This window comes from Hibiscus syriacus, unplaced genomic scaffold, assembly GCF_006381635.1.
Source record: "Hibiscus syriacus cultivar Baekdansim isolate YM2019G1 unplaced genomic scaffold, ASM638163v2 tig00110345_pilon, whole genome shotgun sequence".
NCBI classification, from domain to species: Eukaryota; Viridiplantae; Streptophyta; class Magnoliopsida; order Malvales; family Malvaceae; genus Hibiscus; species Hibiscus syriacus.
This window is the reverse complement of record NW_024062696.1, coordinates 847,974-870,420: the sequence shown is the minus strand read 5'-3', so window position 1 is coordinate 870,420 and position 22,447 is coordinate 847,974. Positions and strand designations below refer to the sequence as shown.

General features: G+C 31.1%; 1 long non-coding RNA gene and 2 pseudogenes across 1 annotated transcript; all 3 read left to right on the top strand.

Annotated features, from left to right (window-relative positions):
* Positions 1 to 3,247: 3,247 nt before the first annotated feature.
* Positions 3,248 to 5,542, top strand: LOC120120682. Its single transcript, XR_005515918.1, has 3 exons — positions 3,248 to 3,328; positions 3,874 to 3,878; positions 5,367 to 5,542. It is a non-coding gene; the product is annotated as an uncharacterized LOC120120682 (long non-coding RNA).
* A 111-nt stretch (positions 5,543 to 5,653) lies between these two features.
* Positions 5,654 to 6,639, top strand: LOC120120697 (annotated as a pseudogene).
* LOC120120681 lies at positions 6,620 to 7,618 on the top strand (annotated as a pseudogene).
* The last annotated feature ends 14,829 nt before the right edge of the window (positions 7,619 to 22,447 follow it).

Here is a 22,447-nt window from a genome sequence, read left to right as displayed (position 1 = left end):
ATAATAATAATAAATCAATCAAGCAGTTTCAAACACATTAATAATAATAATAATTATTATTATTATAATCGAGATTAACCTTCCAATGATTCTGTTAACCATGATCTCTTCTGCGTCATCAACTTCCTTCACCGGCACTCCTTTAGAATCTCCCTCCATATCCGCCATTGAAACTGAAAACTGAGCTAAGGCAACAAGAAACAATCAAAAGTACTGTATTAAGCGAGATTTTCGTGAAGACTGTTGGGTTTTGATTATGAGAAAAATGGAGGGAGTCAAAGATACTATGGCGAGGATTTAAAGAACTGAACAAAAAGACTAAGATCGTAGAGCGATGACGGAACGTTGGTTCTTTTTAGAGTAAGAGGTTGTTTGTTTATTTTAGAATGATTAAGCGTTGAATAATTCAGAGGCTCTATATGAATTAACTCTGAATCTGATATGTTGTTTGATAATAGCTCTGAATCATTGAGAATGTATTTCTGTGTTGAATCATTCAACACTGTTTTACTGAATCAGTCATTGCTGAATCAGTCATTGCTGAATCAGTCAGAGGTACGAAATAAATGCGCTAAATACTGAACGGTTCAGCATTCAACGCTGAATGATTCTATTAAGAGAAAAACAAACAACCCCTAAAATTAGAATTTTGAATTGAAGGGGGCTAGGTGCTAGTGGATAGCTGAAGGTAAAACATAAGAGTGACTAAAAAATATATGGATTTCATGGTGCACTGCTCTTTACTGTCTAAAAAAATTAAATTTTAGTAATTAAAATAAAAGTGAGAAGGTAGTTGAATTATAAATTATATAATTTACCTAAAAAACATGTTTTTTTAAGTGTCACATGTTAATTTGTTATAGGTCAGAGGGTTCCACGTCATCTTCAAGGACATAAATGGGTATACCCACAGCAGAAAATATTATGTAGTTAATTAAGAATTTTTAAATTTTATGTATGAAACTGAAAATCGGGTATAATTCATGTATGAATGGAGTAATTAACCCTAAAAATAAAAAAACTAAAACAAATAAAATAATATTAGATTTATAGTAAAAATTATATAAAGTCTACTCATGTTACGATTAAAATTTAACAAATAAAGTTATGTATTAATTTTTAAAATTTAATATTATAATTGGAAATAAAATTTTTAATAAAAAATTATTTTTTATCAAATAATTCTCATTATAAATTTTTCATACGAGATCAATATAAAATTTTGATAATAAATTCTAACACGTATTATAGAATTGTATTTGTGTCAAATTATCGATTTATCATCTCTAGATGATGATATAATTCAAAATATTAAACGATTAAGAATTGAAATTAAACATGAATGATAAAATTAACAAATAAGAAGACATATTTTTACAATTATATATTAATTATTCTATATATATTTGATTTTGATTATACTCATAACCAATTCAACCCGAATTGATCTGATATAAAGGTTAACCTAAACCGAAAATCAATCGATCTGATAATGACCCGACCCAAAATCTAACTGATCCGGTATCAACCCGACCCAAAAATCATTCGATCCGATATCGACCCGACCCGATACTGACCCGACCCAAAAATCAATCGATTTGATATTGATCCGAACCGAAAAAAAACTGATCCAATAATCACCCGACCCGAAAATTGACTCGACCTGATACCTGACCCAATCCGATTCACCATACACCCGAACTAGATCAGATCTGATCTGAACAAAATTAAACCGAATATAATCTAGACCCAAATTTACTCGACCTAAACCCAATCCGAATGACCCATTTGTCATCTCTAGATAGAATGATGCCTAATTAAATTACATAGATTAAATCATACAATTTTAGTATAATCCCATAATTTGACCTTTTAAAATATATTCCAAAACTAACTTTATTTATAAACTTTTAGGACAACAAAAAAGAAGAAAATATCTCAACAAAAAAATTATAGGGTAAACTATTTGTTAATATCTTATTATTATTTTTTTTTGTTTTATTTATCTAATTGTAATTTTGTCTCAAGTTATATTTAATATTATGTTTTGATTTTTATTTTATTTTTTAAATGAAAGAGAGAAAATACAATTAATACAGTGCAGTAAAACTCTATGCAATCACACTGGCAGTGCTCTCCTGGAAGTCTTCAAGCATGGTTTTGTTTTGATTTTATTTTAGTGCTCTGAGTCTGATCAACTTGCCCACACAGCGTCTTCTTTGAGAGAAGAGGTCAAGGGGCTATGAGATTCGTACATCCAAAGACGATTCGAGAGAAGAAAATTCAATCTGTTGACTTCACTCCGCTTACGCCCCCTTCAAACATACTTTCTTCGATTTAATAAAACATAAAAATCAGCGAATCTAGGATATCTTGCCCATGAGACTCATTAGTTGTGTTCGCTGCTTAAGGCATTCACTTTACTTGTTTCTCAGAACGATGATTGCATTCTAAAAGCGGTAATCCCCCGAAATTACATATTAAAAAAGGAAATATCTATCTATCTCTGAGATGTCTATTTCTCAATGATACCGACTCCGTTGAATTTACTCTTTCATATGGTGTTCCGGGGAGGAGCTTACCTTTACTTTGCTGATTTACCTCTCCTCTATTCATTTAGCACATCCATTTTTCTTTTGTCATTATTAAAACATAATATTAGATATATTTTTAAAAAAATTAATTATTAATAATTAAAATGAAACAAGAGTAATAATTAGATACTAAGATGATATCAGGCATCAACACCGTCTCTTTATCAAGTACTTGCACTTGGTCGAGAGTTAAAACAATTAAGGAATGTTTATAATTCGGTTAAAATCAAATTAATTGATCAAACTAATTTTTTTTTGGTTAATCGGTTGGTTAATTTTGGCTTCAATTGGTTAACGAATAATGGTTTTTTAAAATTCAGTTATAAGTTAATTCAATTTAATCGACTAATTAACCAAATTAACTGAATTAATCAAAATTATTAATTTTTAATATTATATATATTATTTAGAATGTTTAAACTTTAATTTTTATCGAATTAATCAAATGAACTAACCAAAAAAATAAAAAAAATTAATGTTTAATATATAATATATATTATTTATAAATTTCGATTAATTCGATTAACCTACCAATAACTAGACTTAGTTTGATTTGGTTAAAAAAATTAAAAATTTTATTTCGTTTAACGGTTAAAAGAAAAAATTCGATTAATAGATTTTAAACAATACAATTTAATTGATTAATTGAATTTGGGTTTCATTTCCTTTTTTTTTTACATGCACTTCAGGTGTTTGATAAAAGTCCGATACTGTTTTTTCTTGAAGCTGAGGAGGTTAGGGATGGCAAAAAAACCCGAACCCGACGGGGAAAACCGAAAACCGAATTAAACGGGTCTGGTTCGGGGATGATAAACGGGGACGGGGACGGGGACGGGGAAAACCCATTTATTTTAAACGGGGACGGGGACGGGGACGGGTTTGGTAATCCCCGCCCCGATTACCCGATTACCCGCCCCGATACCCGACCCGATAAATATTAAAAATAATTATTTATATATATATATAATATTAATAAATTTAATTTAAATAAAAAATATATATTTATATATTTAATTTAAATATATATATATATATATACCCGACCCGATTCTCGGCCCAATACCCGACCCAATACCCAGCCCAATACCCGTTTAAATAACCGTTTATGCTAAACGGGGATACCCGTTTCCCCGCGGTTTTCCCCGATTACCCGACGGGGATCCCCGTTTAAATCCCTGCGATTTTTTAAACGGGGATGGGTACCGGTTTTTTAAACGGGGACGGGGACGGGGGGACCAATACCCGGCCCGAACCCGGCCCGTTGCCATCCCTAGAGGAGGTTGGGTATTTGTAGGCCTATAAACGAACCGAACGCACACGAACGGAGGTATGTTCATGTTCGTTTATTTAATAAATAAACGAACATAAACGAACACGAACATAAATGAACAAAATTTTTTTTGTTCATGTTCGTTTATTAAGGAATATAACTTGTTCATGTTCGTTCATTTAATAAATAAACGAACATAAACGAACACGAACATAAACGAACACGAACATAAATGAACACGAACATAAACGTTGGAGACCCTACCTTCCATTGTTCTTTCATGAAAAATAGTCGACAATGTAAATCAACCAAATCTACAGTGATAAATAGCGTAAGAGCTGATTAGCAGTGATGAAATGTTTGAAGATATCAAATATTTCGATCGATCTTTTAAAGATATTAAATGATTCACACGACTTTAATTTAACGCTATAACATTTATCTTAGTGGTCCATGATTACATATGAACAATCATTTTCCACTACGTTATTTTAATAAATTCGCTGGCTAAAAGTTTTGTGACATCAATGTCAGACTTTAGTGAGGTTTGTTAATAATGGTCCTTTCCATTGGCAGAGTAGAAAATTTAACAGCATAAAGATTTCGAACGGTACAAATTGGACTACAAGGCAATAACATAGATCCGAAATCCCTTCGATGCTACATATTGTAACTGATATTATTGCTAAACCACCATTCAAAATTTTAACATACTTAAAGTCTACTCCACAACTAAAGGTCACACAAAAACTATGAAAACAAAAGTTCATTGTCAAAATGTATTTTCTACTTATTAATGGATTCTTCCTGGAAAACCCATTACTTTCGCTATTACACTCTTTTTCGGAAATTGCATAGAAACCTTTGTTTTGTTTTATGACAAATTCTATATATTTTTCTCTTTACTGATGCTCATATACTTCCGATTATTACATTTATCTTCCCATCTATTTCTAGAAAGAAATATGATATTTTCTTGAGTTTTAGATGTGAAGATACCCACAATAACTTTACATATCAACTATTAAGCCAAATAAAACAAAGAAAGAGATGAAAATAGACCTGTAAAACTTCAGATTGCACTATAATATAACTTGTTTTGAAGCTTCCAGCGATCGTCTCTACTCTCCAGTGAACACTAGGGTTTGGGAAAAAAGGGGGAAAATGAATATAGGAACATAAATTGGTCATCAGAATATCAGATTAATTAATATTTTTAAGATACTTACAAATTGATCACCAAAATTGATTTAAGAATATTGGGTTAAACATAAATGAATGAACATAAACGAACATAACCGAACGAACATAAACGAACATAACCGAACGTTCACGAACATAAATGAACGAACGAGACCTATGTTCATGTTCGTTCATTTAATTAAACGAACACAAAATCTTGTTCATGTTCGTTCATTTAATAAATAAACGCACATAAACGAACTTCCCGCCGCACGGTTCATGAACGGTTCGTTGAACGTTCAGTTCATTTACAGGCCTAGGTATTTGGTTATATTGATTTTGAATTGTTTTGTTTTGTTGGGGGTAATACCCAGGGTTAGACAAATTGTGGACATCACGGCTATACACGAAGTTTCTCGACCTGTTAATCATGCACATACTGTACAAAGTATGGGTTGTGTGATCGAGAGCAACCCTTCGCCGCACGGTGGGCGTGGAGCTTTGCCTTCTGTTCATTTTTAGATCGCTCGTAAGAAGAAAAAAGAGGCTGTTGTATTCCTTTATTTGATATTTATTGGATAAAAAAAGAAGGTAAATTGTAGCCAAGATGATGTTCAGGATTAAGAGGGTTCCCACTGTTGTTTTGAATTACCAAAAGGATGAGACGGAGGATTCTGCTCGTCGTAGGGACGGATGCAGAAGGAATTGCCTCAGAAGCTGCTGCATTCCAAGTATTTGTTCATATTTCTTTGAAAACCTTGCTTGGTTTGATTAGTTGTAATAGAAATGAGGTGTAACTGAATATGCTTTAAAGAAGGTGAACAACATGGAGCTTGAAGAAGACATAAAACTGAGAACAAAGAGCCTCCAGTTTCTTTTCTCGACACACTCGTTCTTTGGGAGGTAAATTTTGATTTTAAGCTCGTGGTGGACGAGATGAAAGATCATTGTTATGGTTAGTAATTTTCGTATTTACAAATTGTAAGCTTGGAAGGAAATTTTGGTTTTATGTTAGTGGGAGGATCGGATGCAAAGAGGGTTCTTTCTCTATGATGTCACTGCCTGCGAAACCAAGGTCTTATTTTGGACTCCATTTTACATTTCCTTGCTTTATTTGCTTATCTGCCAATTGTTAAAACTAGAAATTTTCTGGTTAATTGAGTTGTGGTGGTGTTACTATGAAAATTTCCCATTGTTCTCTTTGTTTAGGCGATTCCTGGTGAATATGGCTTTATTGCCCAACTGAATGAGGGCCGTCACCTTAAGATGTGGCCAACTGTGTTCCAAGTTGATAAGGTGCTTCAACCCTTTGATGGCAACAAATTCAACTTCACCAAAGTTGGGCAAGAAGAGGTGCTTTTCCAGTTTAAAGCAAGTTATGATGATGAAGCTCATTTCTTTCCAAATGCTCCTATTGATGTGGAGAATTCTCCAAGTGTTGTTGCCATTAATGTATGTTAGTTTTACTTTTTCTATATTCACATAACGATTTGATGAAGAATGCTAGACTCATAAGATTAACATCTTTCATTTACATTTCTACAGGTTAGTCCCATCGAATATGGACGTGTTGTTGATCCCTCAGATTTTTGAATGCTTACCCCAGAGGATTGATCGGGAGAGCTTCTTGCTTGCACTTTATATGGCAGATGAAGCCGGGAATCCGTACTTCAGATTGGGTTACAACAGCATGGGTGCATTTGCTACCATCAATCACCTTCACTTCCAGGTATTCTATCTCCTTATCTTGTACTTTGAGATATAATTACACACAGAAAGGAAAAAGGTTTTAACTATTTGAATTGGTCCAAGCTTACTATTTAGCTATGCCCTTCCCCATCGAGAAAGCTCTAACCAAGAAGTTAACAACTTTAATCGGTGGAGTTGTTGTCTTGGAGCTCTTAAAGTATCCAGTGAGAGGTCTTGTTTTCGTGGGTGGTAACACTGTCCAGAACTTGTCCGACACTGTATCTGATGCCTGCATTTGCCTCCAAGAAAACAACATACCATACAATGTCCTCATCTCTGATTGTAGAAAGCGGATCTTTCTCCTTCCACGGGTAACAAACTAGAACCTTATTGTCTTATTGACACAATTTTACCATCTACATGAAATTGGTAGTACTTACAAGCAACATGGAACAGTGTTATGCTGAGAAACAAGCACGGGGTGAAGTAAATCCGGAGCTTTTGGACACCCAGGTGAACCCTGCTGTGTGGAAAATAAGCGGTCATATGGTGTTAAAAAGGAGGAAGGATTATGATGAAGCATCTGAAGAAAATGCTTGGAGGCTCCTTGCCGAGGAGGTTTTGTGAAGTCACTGAACTTATTTTTGAAGCCGTTGCAGGCAGTGAAGATGTTATGAAAATGGCATCGAGACATCGCTTGAGAAGCCTTCACTTGAAGAAGACGATGCCATCACTGAAACGTCCCACCACAGTAAGGTAGCTGGCACACAAGAGTGCCTTGTTCTGCAGTAAAAAGCAGATCTTTAACTAAAGCCGTGGCCCATCGTGTCTGGGGTTCAGTATCTGCTGTCAGTTTGGTGTCTAGGACTGGAATTGTGATTAGAACGTATGTTACACAGATTCACCAGAACGAACCAAGAGGTTTTAAGTTTGAACACATCGTTTGTAAAGATGTTTGTTCATTGTCAAATGATTGAAAGTTCTTATAATATATATTATTTTATAATCACGGTATATTTAAAGAAAAATAATTTTTTTTAAATGTTACTCATATTCAATGGGAGTGTCCGGTTGAAGTGATATTTGAAACGGGTATGGTTTGATTTTTCCAAGTTTCTTCATGTTTTTGAGGATTTATGGAGCTCAAATACTAAAAGATACACGTGAACTTATCATTTGTGTTTATTTTGCTTCTCATTTCTTGGGTACTCAACAAATCCTACATATACCCAAAATCCAGTGGATTAGAATGTCACACGAAATCAACTAAGTGATTAATATTTTTTTAAAAGCATTTGATTAATGTAACATAAACATGTGATATAAACCCAATTTAAAATACATTAACAAAATATAGTATTTAAAAATATGAGGAATTCCCAACATCAGTCTCCAAATGGTTTAATACAAAATAATAGAGTTCACGACTTAAAATAAGAGTATATAATTTAAATTACGTTAACAGAACATAGTATTTAAAAATATGGGGAATTCCCAACATCAGTATCCAAATGGTTTAGTACAAAATAATAGAGTTTACGAATTAACATATAATAAGGGTATATGACCATACATGCCCTCTACAATAATCGAGACATACTCTGAAAAGACAAAGGAGTCTGGAATCCAAGTTTGACGATGAGCTCCTCAATTGTCACCTAAGAACCTGTGCACGGAAACACATTTCATACGCTAAGCTCACAAGCTCAGTGCCACACAAATAACCTAACTATACTACATGCATTCAATATATGAGCATGCTACAAGTATGGTTATGAACATTTGCATACACTCACACAACAACCAAAGGCATCGTAGTGTAGCTCGAGGTCGCTTAGCATCACAGAACTCACACCCTTCTTTGCCTACTTAAGAACTTTAGGAGAGACCTGGGTCACAAAACATCAGCATATCCCTATACTTCGAGCTGAGTTCGGGTCACTTAGCATCAGAGCTTACTCGGCTAGTCTACTCCTCTAGAGTACTTAGGATTTTCCCGAGTCACATAGTATCGGTGCAACATCCAAATAGCAATTTAAGTGCACCAACACTTGATTGGATATATTCGGATAATCCTCATAAAATCAAACCAACGTCCTTTAAGTAACTCGGCGTCCTCATTGTTTCCCGAGCATCATAAAAGAGCATAAGTCTTATGGAATCTTACCATATTAAGACCTTATGATATCACACAATTATTAAGGTTTTCACTTGTATTCTTGTGGAAGAGTATCCTTTCTTGATAAAATCGCAACATCTTTCCTCTAACTCAAACTAGTCTTATTGTCCAATATTTCGCGTTGTTACTGATACTCACCCTTTGGTATTGCTACTCACCTCCTAGTGGTATTAATACTCCCAGAGTATCGGTACCAAATTTGCCTTCAATGTTTGGAAATTAATCTTAGTATCGATACTCTCTTGGGAGTATCGATACTCACCATCCTCAGTATCGATACTCGTCTGATTATTGATACCAAAATTGTATTTGATGTTTTAAAAATATCACAGTATCGATACCCCTAAAGGGAGTATCGATACTCTACCTTGGGTATAGTTACTCCCTTACCAAAATTGCATATTGGAATCTAATTTGGGTCTCCGAGTATCAACACCACACGAACAATATCGATAACCCTATGGAAGTATCGATACTCTCTTTACAAACTCTATTGGTTTTTCTCTTTCACGACAGGTACCGATACCCTCTGTCCTGAAAACTCTATTTCTCCCAAAGAAACTCTCCCAAATATCTTCTAATGTTATCCCAAGGCCCCCAAATGGTTATTAAAGCTTATTCAGTACTTAAGGGACTTGAAAAGTCATTAATTTACGCATAAAGAACAACATATCCCAATTTCATACTTTGAACCCCAAAGTGCACACAAAAACTCGTACAACATACAAGCGTCAAAACTACACATGCTCACCTACAAGAAGTAGAGAAAGGTTAGAATTGTGTTATCTTTCGGCTAAGGGTTGGGAAAACACCTTCAACTATCCAAGAGAAAGTTTCTCATTGGCTCTTCCCTTAGAGCTCTTTCCCACCTCTTGCACTAATAACAATTAATGGAAATGAGTTATTGAACTCACCTATTCATTTATACTACTACATATATCTACTATCAACCGTTTTAAATTAGTCTATTAGAGCAACCATAACATTATAATATACATGTTACTAATAATTCAAAGATAAGATGTCTTGCTGATACTATAGGTCGGTATGATTTCCCAAGAAGAGATGTTTTCAATGCTCCTTGCTTCCATTCCTTGTCCTTTTCTTTACCTACGCATGAAAATCATCACACGCTAAGTATAACTTAGTAAGGAATTATAACAATTTAAGATGAGATAAAATATCAAAATAATCATAATAATTCAAAATGATAAAATTTAATTCAAATAAATTAATTGATTTTCAAATCGACTTATCGAAACCATTTTTCCACATCAGGAATGTAACACCCTGGACCGGTATGACACACAGTCAATTGATCTGAATGCCACACGGAACCACCGAAGTGGCTAACCAAAATTTTTCTTTAATTTTTCAATTTGAAATGATCATTTGTAAAAACTCATGCTAAGATAACTCAACCACAATTTTAAATAAAATAGTTTACAATCAAGAGCTCCCAGAAATAATAATTCAATTTATACAACCATCGTTTAAAATAAGTTACAACTCGAACATACAAAATGGGGTTTAAAAATATACATGCCCTCTAAAGATGAGCTCGAGATGTATACTGCACTAGTCCGGTCTGGATCACTGCTGGAAAAAAGGGTCATCTGATTGTTTCTCGACTAACCTGCATAAGGAAACAAATTCCAAATACTGAGCTAACTAGCCCAGTGCCACACTAACAACTAACACATACAAAAAGTGTTCATTTCATGCTCAAGCTAACTGATAATACTAAAATAGTGAGTATACTTGTATACTACACTCTCTACTCTATATTAGACATCATGGTACGGCTGAGGGTTCTACATCTCGGAGCTCATGCACCCCTCTTGTCTACCGAGGATGAGGCCCAAAATCTTTACATCGGACATAACACCTTCAACAAACCCATCCCTTGTGAGTGTCGGGCCTCGGCCGTAGTTAGTCAGTTTAAAGTGCTTCGCGCACTACCTAAGGATATCCAGATTGATTTTATACTTCGACATCATAATCTTACTAAAAGAACTCGAGTGTCCTAATTGTTTTCCCGAGCATCAAACAAGGCTAGTTTTATGTCCCCTAATTTATCTAATTTTTAAATGTAACTAAGCATCATTAATGTTCTCAGTTGTAGTCTTATTTGCTAATATACAAAAGTGTTGGAGTACCTCGAGTCTAATCCCTTAAAATTGGACTTTCTTCCGAAAACAAATTGTTGGTATCGATACTGACTCTTCAGTATGGATACCCTTGACTTAGTTTCGATACTCTATGGAAGTACCAAAACTAAAAAGGCTATTGGAAAATGTGTCTCGATACCACGCCTGGGAGTCTCGAGACCGTGACCCCGGTATTGATATACTCTTGACTGAATATCAATACTACTGCCCAAAAATTCATGATTGTTTTCCCAGAATGAAGAACAATCTCGATACCGACCCTTCAGTATCAATACCAAAGTTGTACAGTGCACAAAATAAGCTCAAAAATCCTATTTTTCTAACCCAAAGACCTTGGTGAGGTCCCCAACCATTATCAACATTTTATTTTATGAAAAATGATAATAAAGAAGGCTTTATAACATGCTTAAACATCAAAACATGAATTCTACCATGATCATGCTCAATATGCTTTTAACTCAATCATTAAGATATTTTGCAATTATAATGACTCACTAAAGGTATAGAAGAGTTATGAATGTGTTACTTGATTCCCTTTGCTGCTAAAGCCTCTTCCAAATCAACTATGAGTCACTTTCTTTTTCTTTCCCTCTTGCTTTGGAACTCTCCCCTATCTCTTTCATTAAACAAAGATAAGAATATGGGTTATTAACTTAACAAGATGTTGATTACAATCTAAACACAACCCCTATAACTCAAATCCACCCAAAATGAGCTAGAATCCATTAATTCTCATAAACTTCTCAATACCCATTTTTGGCTCTATAGTTAAAAACTTGTGAAATAGAGCTCAAAATGAAGCTAGAAGGACAAGGATTAATAATCTTACCTTAGATTCACCTAACTAGGCTTGAATTTCTTTGAGTTTCTCACTTTAAAAATGAAGAAGAAGAGAGAAAGATAAGAATATGGGAAGAGTATTTTGTGAGCTAAGTAATGGGGTGGTTCACGTAAAAATTATAATATAAGGATGGGTTTTCAGCTTTCAAAACAACAAGGGGAAAATATCACTTTTAGTCCCTCTACTTCCTATTTCATAAAATACTGATCACCACACATTAAAATTCTTGGGCCTAACCCAATCCCACTAACTCTAATCTCGGTTCAACTATTTTATAAGGTCATTCGGGCTCAAACTTTGGGTCTCGGGTTGACCCGAATGAATAACCTGAAATTTGAGGCATTACAATGAACCTGAAAATCATCATATCATTATTTTATCAAAACCATGATAAGCAATATCAGACATAAAAATCATTTCATATTATTTTTCATTCAGACACATTTCAGAGCTTTAATATTTCATTTTCATATTCTTTTCGTTACAAATACTTTGCAAAACTTTCAATATTTTTTTTTCATATTTTACTTTCATAGCCCAATGTATATGTAATAGAATGCAAGGTACGTGAGTCGGACATAATGTGCGCACTAAGCACCAAAGGTGCCATCATCATCAGAAAAATATGTACTTCAAGTGCAATCATATCATTTGCACAACGATGCCATACATAATGTACACGAATGTATCATATCGAAATCAGAACGACTCAACTTATGGCATGCCAAGTGTACCTACGACTCTCAATGCAACATACAATGGGCTTTCAGATCATATCATATTCATTTATAATTTAAACATTTCCATTCAGATCATTTTCAGCATATCCTTTATTCAAAACCAGTACTTGGGCAGTCATACCCTAAAATAATTCATAAAACATTTCTGAAATCAGTAAGGAAATATTCCATCATTGAAATACATATCATTCTTTAAAATCATTTTAGAAAATTCATTCAACTATATTTTTAGAAAATATCATTTAAAAATATATTGATAATTCATACCCAAAAATAAATCATAAATCATTTCGGTAACCATTATGGAAATATTCCATAATCTAATTCAAACTTTTCTTTAAAAATAAATAATCTGAGGTTGAGTTATTGTAATTCTTCCTTAATCAATATGATTAAATAAATAAATGCACTCACCGTTGTCTCACTATTGAATCTTTAATGACAATATTATTTTTAATCATGCACTTGATCTTTCACTTCTAATTCGATTCGATCACAAGACTTATCACAATCTAGATAAAATCATATACCCAACAAATATTCAAAATATATGTTAGTATTGTACCAACATAAATTTAATCCAATAATAAAATCCATAATTTATATTTGATACTTATTTGATACAATTTCACTTCACTATTCAATAACAACTTCAACATTTCCAAAATAACTCTTCAATTCCATAATTATTTATATTCATTACGAAACAACTTCACCTTCGTAAACTTTACAATATAATAATCATTTATGAATTCTATTAGAATTCATACTAACTTTTCCAATTAATTCAAAATGGTCCTTCACAATTTAATTAAATCCAAACTTAGCAACATAATTTCCAGCATTAAATAATATTTCAATCTAATATAATCACATTTGCAAACTTATCATTTTAACCCCAAAATTTCCAATCTTTTCAAATAAACCACTAAAGTTAACCAAATTTCAATTTGGTCCCAAATCATCATTCTAACTTCAAATTCAACATCCAAGCATATATTTCCAGCATTGAAATACTACACTCAATCTAATACTTTAACATTTGAAAACTTGTAATTAAATCCCCAACTTTCTAGCATAATTCGAATTAGCCACTAACTTTTCCAAATTCTTGCAATTTGATTCAAACAATATTCTAACTTCACTTTTAACATTTAAACATTCAATTCCAGCTATGAACCCTCACAATTAAACATTTATACTTCAATATCCCAAATTTTCAAAACTTGGTAAATGGTCCCTTTACTATTTCAAGGTTCCAAATTTATCAAAATCAACTTCCAAAGCATGTAGAATTATTCTAATATCAATTCTAATCCATAGGAAATTTTTGTATAATTTTACCATATTTATTCCTTTAGGCCAAATAGTTTAACTTTTTATAAAATAATCCCTAACCTTGATTCAAGCTCAATTTCATCACCCACACATCATTTACAACCATTTCAGCTCATTTCCATAACAATTATAAATAAAACAAAATATTTCCTAAATAAAATCCTACGGTCAAACCATATATAGAATCGTATACTTGTTTTTAAACAACTTCCATGCTTGTTTTCAACTCCATAGCACTTCTAACATCAAAAACCAACCTTTAACCATAAGATTCGCACTTCCCTTTCATCCACATCTCACCAACACAAGCATGAAGCATGAAGATTTTTATACCAAATGAAAGGAAATTTTGTGTAGGTTATTTTATCTTTAATAACCTAACTTAAAATATTAATAAAAATGGACCAAAAGTAAAAATAAATTCTTCTTACCTTAGCAATGGAGTATACGGTTGAGAGGACGGTTGAGAAGATGAAGATGAAGGCTTTCTCTTGAATTTTCTATCATTAAATCACCTTTACACATGTTTAAAATCTAATAAAAATGAATTAAAAATTCATTTTTTGCTAAATAACCATTTTACCCTTAATGAATCTTAATAACTACAACTTTACCACACCATAACATCATCCCTTACATCATCATATCCATAACAAAATATCATAATTCTGATTTTTCATGTTTACCCTTGCGATTTTTGAAAATTGTAATTTAGTCACTAAATTTTACAATTTTGACTTAACATGGAAAAATCAACCTTAATTCCACTGATCCATGTTAAATTTTATTGTTATAAATTATGAAAATAATATTTTGAACCCTTCTTTATCATTCTTTATATTTTATTAAAATTTCGGTTTGATTCGATTATCCGAATTCTTAGTGGAATTTACTACTTTATAACTTTTAATACAAATCCTGGAATCAAAATTTTGATTCCTTATAACACCCATATCCCGTATACCCTTCAGTACACGAAATACAGATGTCACGTCACTTTATAAAAATGTTTGTCATTTGAAAACCCGTAAAAATATGTTTCAAATTGATCATTACAAAATATGATATTTGAAAAAGCAATCGAATACAACTATCACTTAATTATATTACAAAATAATTACCATAGTTTAATTACATGCCAACTAAGTTCTCAAAATGAATAAGATTGTCATAATATTACTGATGAGCCAACCTTAATTGATGATATTCGTTGCTACTGTTGCACTCCTTACGCAACTAATCTTATCATTTACCTACGCATGAAATAAACATGCGTTAAGTACATACTTAGTGAGACATAATACTGCAAGGATATTACCATTATACAACAGTATCTTATGAATACTGAATGAAGAATCTCATTTCATAATTCATATGAACCAGTTAATCCCTTCTCAGTTAAACCATCATTATTTCATACCATCGCATAAATTATTCTTAGTATGTCCATCATATTTATCCTTTTGTATATTTTCCCCTTATTCTTTATTTGACCTATGTACATTAAATATGAAAGTACTATAGATGTATTGCACCAAGGTGCTAATTGGTCATGTATTTTTTATAATTATTATGGCGGCACCTTAAATACTGTTACTACATTGTTTGGTATTTTCATTTAGGTATCCTTTCATGTCCATTATGTATTGTTTACGTTTTCCTTTATAACATCCCTTCATACTAGTCATACATTATTGTACATTATATATATCATCCCTCTTTATCACTTATATACCATTCATATCACCTTACATTATTATTCCTTTATTCTCTTACCCAAAGGTATTTATCTTTTCACTTAACTTGCATATTTGACACTTCTCTGTCAAATGCACAGCTAGCCCATCATTCTTTTACTCAACAGTGTTTAACTGTTCATCTAACTGACATCATTTTACACTTTTATTCCATTTGCACAATTAAGCCATGATTCTTTTACTCAACGATATTTAACCGTTCATCCAACTTGCATAAATGACACCTCTTACCAATTGCACCGTTAGGCCTCAAAGACACTTAACCTTTCATCTAACGGGCATAAATGACACTTTTCTGTCAAATGCACAATTAGTTTATTAATCTTTTATTCTAGAGCAATACCTACTATAATAATTATTCATAATATCAATTAACCCTTTTAGTTATTACACATTCTATGATTTACATTACTAGTGCTTTTACCATCATTTCACAACCATTACAAAAAACTGTGTGGCTCGTATACTCATTACCAATATAAAAATACACTTCTTTATTATAATTTTATTATTTTCATACACATATATTTATCATACAAAAGTTCATACACTTAGTATGAATTTCTTATCATTTTAGCACACAAAGTGCCCAATACGGAAATTTATACACTTAGTATGAATTTCTTATCATTTTAGCACACAAAGTGCCCAATACAGAAATTCATAATTGTAATGCACCATTATTCATTCCAAATATAATATACTTTTATGTTGATAATGCACCCATATGCATTTCAACGATGGCATCCTTTCATGCCAATAATGCACCCATATGCATTATTCTTTTATGCTGACAATGTACCCATATACATTTCAGCTATGGCATCCTTTCATGCCAATAATGCACCCATATGCATTATTCTTTTATACTGACAATGTATCCATATACATTTCAGCTATGGCATCCTTTCATGCCAATAATGCACCCATATGCATTATTCTTTTATGCTGACAATGTACCCATATACATTTCAGCTATGGCATCTTTTCATTCCAATAATGCACCCATATGCATTATTCTTTTATACTGACAATGTACCCATATACATTTCATCTATGGCATCCTTTCATGCCAATAATGCACCCATATGCATTATTCTTTTCATTCGTTTTAGAGCAATTCATACTCTAAAACTTATTCACAATATCATTACCATGTATTCAATAAAACATAGTAATTACATTAAAACATACATTACTATTTAAATGTTACATCTTGAATAATTTCTAATCATTATCATATAGTTTGCATACAATAAATGTACTCACTTGACTTTCCTCACTATGTATCCAAAATGCAAAGTTGATCACTCCAGTACTTTGCCTTTTTCTTTAGTTTTGCTTGACTCGAAGCTTGATTCCGATATACTCAAGCACCCATTAAAACATGTACCATACCCAATGTTAGTATATTTCCTAACCATTATACTTAAACCATACTCAAAAGAACATATTATTAACTTTCTATAACCATATCAGCCTATTTTTAACATTTCTGACTCTATAGTATCGATACTACTACCCTAGTACCGATACTTCTATACTATGGTATTGATACCCCTTTTGGTATCGATACTGAATTTAGGTCTGATGTTGCCTAGTATCGATACTCTCACCATGGTATCGATACCCCCTTATGGTATTGATACTAGTTTTTAATTCGATGTTTCTTAGTATCGATACTCTTATTCATGGCATCGATACTACCTCGTCGGTTCGATACTGATTGATTCAGTATCGATACTACTCAGCTAATTCGTCCCATTTTAGCCTATAGTATCAGTACTGTTCTATTAGTACCGATACCCTTGCCCAGATTTTCCAGTTTTTAACCCGATTAGTAGCCAAATAGAGCTAAATTTCTTTATATTTACCCCTAATAATGCTACTTAACTCTTCTCTACTTATCCATACAAACTTTCCTTCATTTAGTTACTTAAAACCTCTAGTATCCTTCAAGAGCATTTGATTCTAAGAATCACACCAAAACTTCTAACTTATTTTTAAACTCATCCAATGCTTCTAATCTTTCATTTACATCTATGACAAGTCAATTCTACCAATAAACCTCAATAAACACTCATATATTAACATATCATTTAAAAACCCATTTTCTTAAATCTATAATATTTCCCTTATCTCATAGTTTTAATCCCATCTAATCCTTCCTTAAGCTTCTACCATACTCAAGGATTCAATAACTAACCAAAAATAAAAGAATAAACCATCAAATTGAAATCTCACCTTTGCTATGGGGAGAGCTTGTTCATGGGGAAGAAGAAGAAAAAAGAAAGATATATCAACTTTCCTCTTTTTCCCCTTTTAAATCCCTAATAGGAATATATTTTAATTTTCCTCCTAAAAGATCAAAATGCCCTCTTTATTCATATTTCTATACAATTTAGTTCAAGAAATTATTCCCAATCATTTTCTCATCTTTTAGCATTTATTCAATTTGATCCTCAAATTCAAAATCTTTCCCATAATGTCACTGACCTGATGTTTGGGTTATTACATTCCAATATAAACGTAAATTTTGAAATAAACTATTCATTTATGGGCAAAAATATATAACCTTTTAAAATTACATATTTGGTCCGTAAACTTTCCAATATTTATACTTTGGTCACTAACCAAAATTTTGGGTTATTACAACTATGACCACCATGGCCAAACTCTAAGGTTGATATCTTCATTTAATGCTCTAGGAGGGTGATTTCAAAGCTTCTATAAGAGAGGAAATGATGTATAAGAGGAATAAGAAGAAAACAAAGATGGATGAATGAAGCATGGCATGTTTACATCATCATCTTTTAATGAAAATCAACTTTTAAAATAGTTTAGGGTCTAATTACACTCCTAGTCCTCCTTTCAACCTCACTTCAAAAATACACTTTTTAAGCCTTAATGGGCTCAAGCACAAACCAAAACAAGCTATCTTTTGGCCTACCACTCCTAATGGGTTTATAGGACTATTTACAACTCACTCCAGTTTTGACCAATACTACCAACCCATAAATTGGGGTGTTACACTACAAATAATAGAATATATTGTTAAGGATATTGAATTTCATACTTAGATTACATTGTTTTTATTAAATTATTATTTAAAAATAATTCTTTTCAAAATATTTATTAAAAACTTAAAAATTTATCAAATAATGTCAAAATTGATAAAATAAAATTATTCTATCAAAAATAAATTAGAAAAATAAATACTTAAAATTAATATAAAAATTAAGAACCAAATTAAGACCCCGTTTGGTGTGGCTTTCCAAAATCACTTTTAGCTAAAAAGTTTATTTTGACCACAAAATCAATGACAAACAGGTAAAAAATTGAAAAAAAAAATATTATGGTGAAAACAATGGTTTCAAATCAACTGCAAAAGTTAGGATTTTTAGCTTTTTCATTTTCAACTTTACGTTTGGAAGTAAATTAAAGTTTTACCCTTACTAATGTATGGACTCCCCTCAATTATGTGATCACATTTTATTTTAATAATTTAGTTTTAACACCCTTAAAAATAATTTATCACTTAATAATTTATTTTAATTACTTAAAAGTAAATAAAATTTATGGTTTATATATTAAAATATTAATAGTGAGTTATTATAAAATATATTTTTGTTATAATTATATTTTTATTTTTTTACTTTAAATTGATATGATTCATATATGAGTGTAAATATAATTTAAATATTATATTTTTAATTTATAACATAATGTCTATAATGAATATTTTATCTTTTTAAACTTACTTTTTAACACCAATCCCAAATAGTTAAACTTTAAACTATACTTTTGCACAACACTTTTTAAAAGTTCGTTTCTATATCACTTTTAAAAGTTCGTTTCTATATCACTTTTAAAAGTTATACCAATCTAGTCCTAAATTCAAATTGATCATTTGAAAAATCTAAAAAATCAAGTCCTAGTGTACCAATTTAAAACGTTAAAAAATATGTTGAGGCAACTTCTTCTTAAATAGAAATAGCTAATTTTAATAAATAAATAAATAAAAATATTGAAAACTACAATAGATGTTTACAATAAAAAATCGTAAATTAAACATATAATTGAGATATTTGCCTATAATCATTAAGAACTTAGCCATTGAGGATCATATAAAACCATATAAGGACAACTTAAAACTTCATCCAAAAACTTCGTACCAAAGGTAGATACAAACAGATTTGACTGCTACGATAAAAATGAATTTTCATAACTACAACTTTGCCACACCATAACAGCATCCCTTACATCATCATATCCATAAAAAAAATATCATAATTCTAATTTTCCATGTTTACCCTTGAGATTTTTGAAAATTGTAATTTAGTCACTAAAATTCACAATTTGGACTTAACATGGAAAAATCAACCTTAATTACATTGATCCATGTTAAACTTAATTGTTATAAATTATGAAAATAATAATTCGAACCCTTCTTTATCATCCTTTATATTTTATTGTTGAAATTCCAGTTTGATTCGATTATCCGAATTCTTTGTGGAATTTACTACTTTATAACTTTTATTACAAATATGGAATCAAAATTTCGATTCCCACGTAAACGTAAATTTTGAAATAAAATATTCGTTTATTGGCAAAAATATATAACTTTTTAAATTACATATTTGGTCCGTAAACTTTCCAAAATTTATACTTTGGCCATTAAACTTTCAAAATTTACATTTTGCTCACTAACTAAAATTTTGGGTTATTACAACTATGACAACCATGGTCAAACTATAGGGTTGGTATCTTCATTTAAAACCCTAGGAAGTTGATTTCAAAGCTTACTTTCACAAATTCAGACTATACAGATTGGGATATAAAGGTGCTTCTTTTGCAAGCTTTTACAAGAGAGGAAATGAAGAATAAGAGGAATAAGAAGAAGACAAAGACGGATGAAGAATAAGAGAAGCCTGGCTCATTTACATCATCTTTTAATGAAAAATCAACTTTAAAAATAGTTTAGGGTCTAATTACACTCCTAGTCCTCCTCCTTTCAACCTCACTTCAAAAATACAGTTTTTAAGCCTTAATGGGCTCAAGCACAAATCAAAACAAGCTATCTTTTGGGCCACCACTCCTGAAGGGTTTATTGGTCTATAACTCATTCGAGTTTTACCCGATACTACCAACCCGTAAATCAGGGTGTAACACTACAAATAATATAATATACTGTTAAGGATAACCCAATACTAATTGAATTTCATAATTAGTTTACATTGTTCTTATTAAATTATTATTTAAAAATAATTATTTTTAAAATATTTATTAAAAAATTAAACCTTTATCAAATAATGTCAAAATTGATAAAATAAAATTATTCTATCAAAAAATTAGAAAAATAAATACTTAAAATTAATATAAAAATTAAGAACCAAATTAAGCCCCCGTTTAGCGTGGCTTTACAAAATCACTTTTAGCTAAAAAGTCCGTTTTGACAATAAAATCAAGGTCAAATGGGAAAAAATGTAAAAAATATTATGGTGAAAACGATGGTTTCAAATCAACTGCAAAAATTAGGATTTTTAGATTTTTCATTTTACACTTTAAGTTTGGAAGGAAATCAAAGTTTTACCCTTACTAATGCATGGACTCCCCTCAATTATGTGTTTACATTTTATTTTAATAATTTAGTTCTAACACCCTTAAAAAATAATTTATCACTTAATAATTTATTTTAATTACTTAAAAGTAAATAAAATTTATGGTTTATATATTAAAATATTAATAGCGAGTTATGATAAAATATATTTTTTGTTATAATCATATTTTTATTTCTATTTTTTTACTTTAAATTGACATGATTGATATATAAGTGTAAATATAATTTTTAAATATTATATTTTTAATTTATAACATAATGTCTATAATGAACATTTTATCTTTTTAAACTTACTTTTTAACACTAATCCCAAATAGTTAAACTTTAAATTATACTTTTGTACAACACTTTTTAAAAGTTCATTTCTATATCACTTTTCAAAATTTATACCAATCTAGTCCTAAATTCAAATAGATCATTTGAAAAATCTAAAAAATCCAGTCCTAGTGTACCAATTTAAAACGTTAAAAAATATGTTGAGGCAACTTCTTCTTAAATAGAAATAGCTAATTTTAATAAAAAAATAAATAAAAATATTGAAAACTACAATAGATGTTTACAATAAAAAATTGTAAATTAAACATATTATTGAGATATATGCCTATAATCATTAAGAAATTAGCCATTGAGGATCAAATAAAACCATATAAGGACAACTTAAAACTTCATCCAAAAAATTCGAACCAAAGGTAGATACAAACAGATTTGACTGCTACGATAAAAATGAATTTTCATAACTACAACTTTGCCACACCATAACATCATCCCTTACATCATCATATCCATAACAAAAATATCATAATTCTGATTTTCCATGTTTACCCTTGAGATTTTTGAAAATTGTAATTTAGTCACTAAAATTCACAATTTTGACTTAACATGGAAAAAGCAACCTTTATTACATTGATCCATGTTAAACTTAATTGTTATAAATTATGAAAATAATAATTCGAACCATTCTTTATCATCCTTTATATTTTATTGTTGAAATTCCGGTTTGATTCAATTATCCGAATTCTTTGTGGAATTTACTACTTTATAACTTTTAATACAAATCTGGAATCAA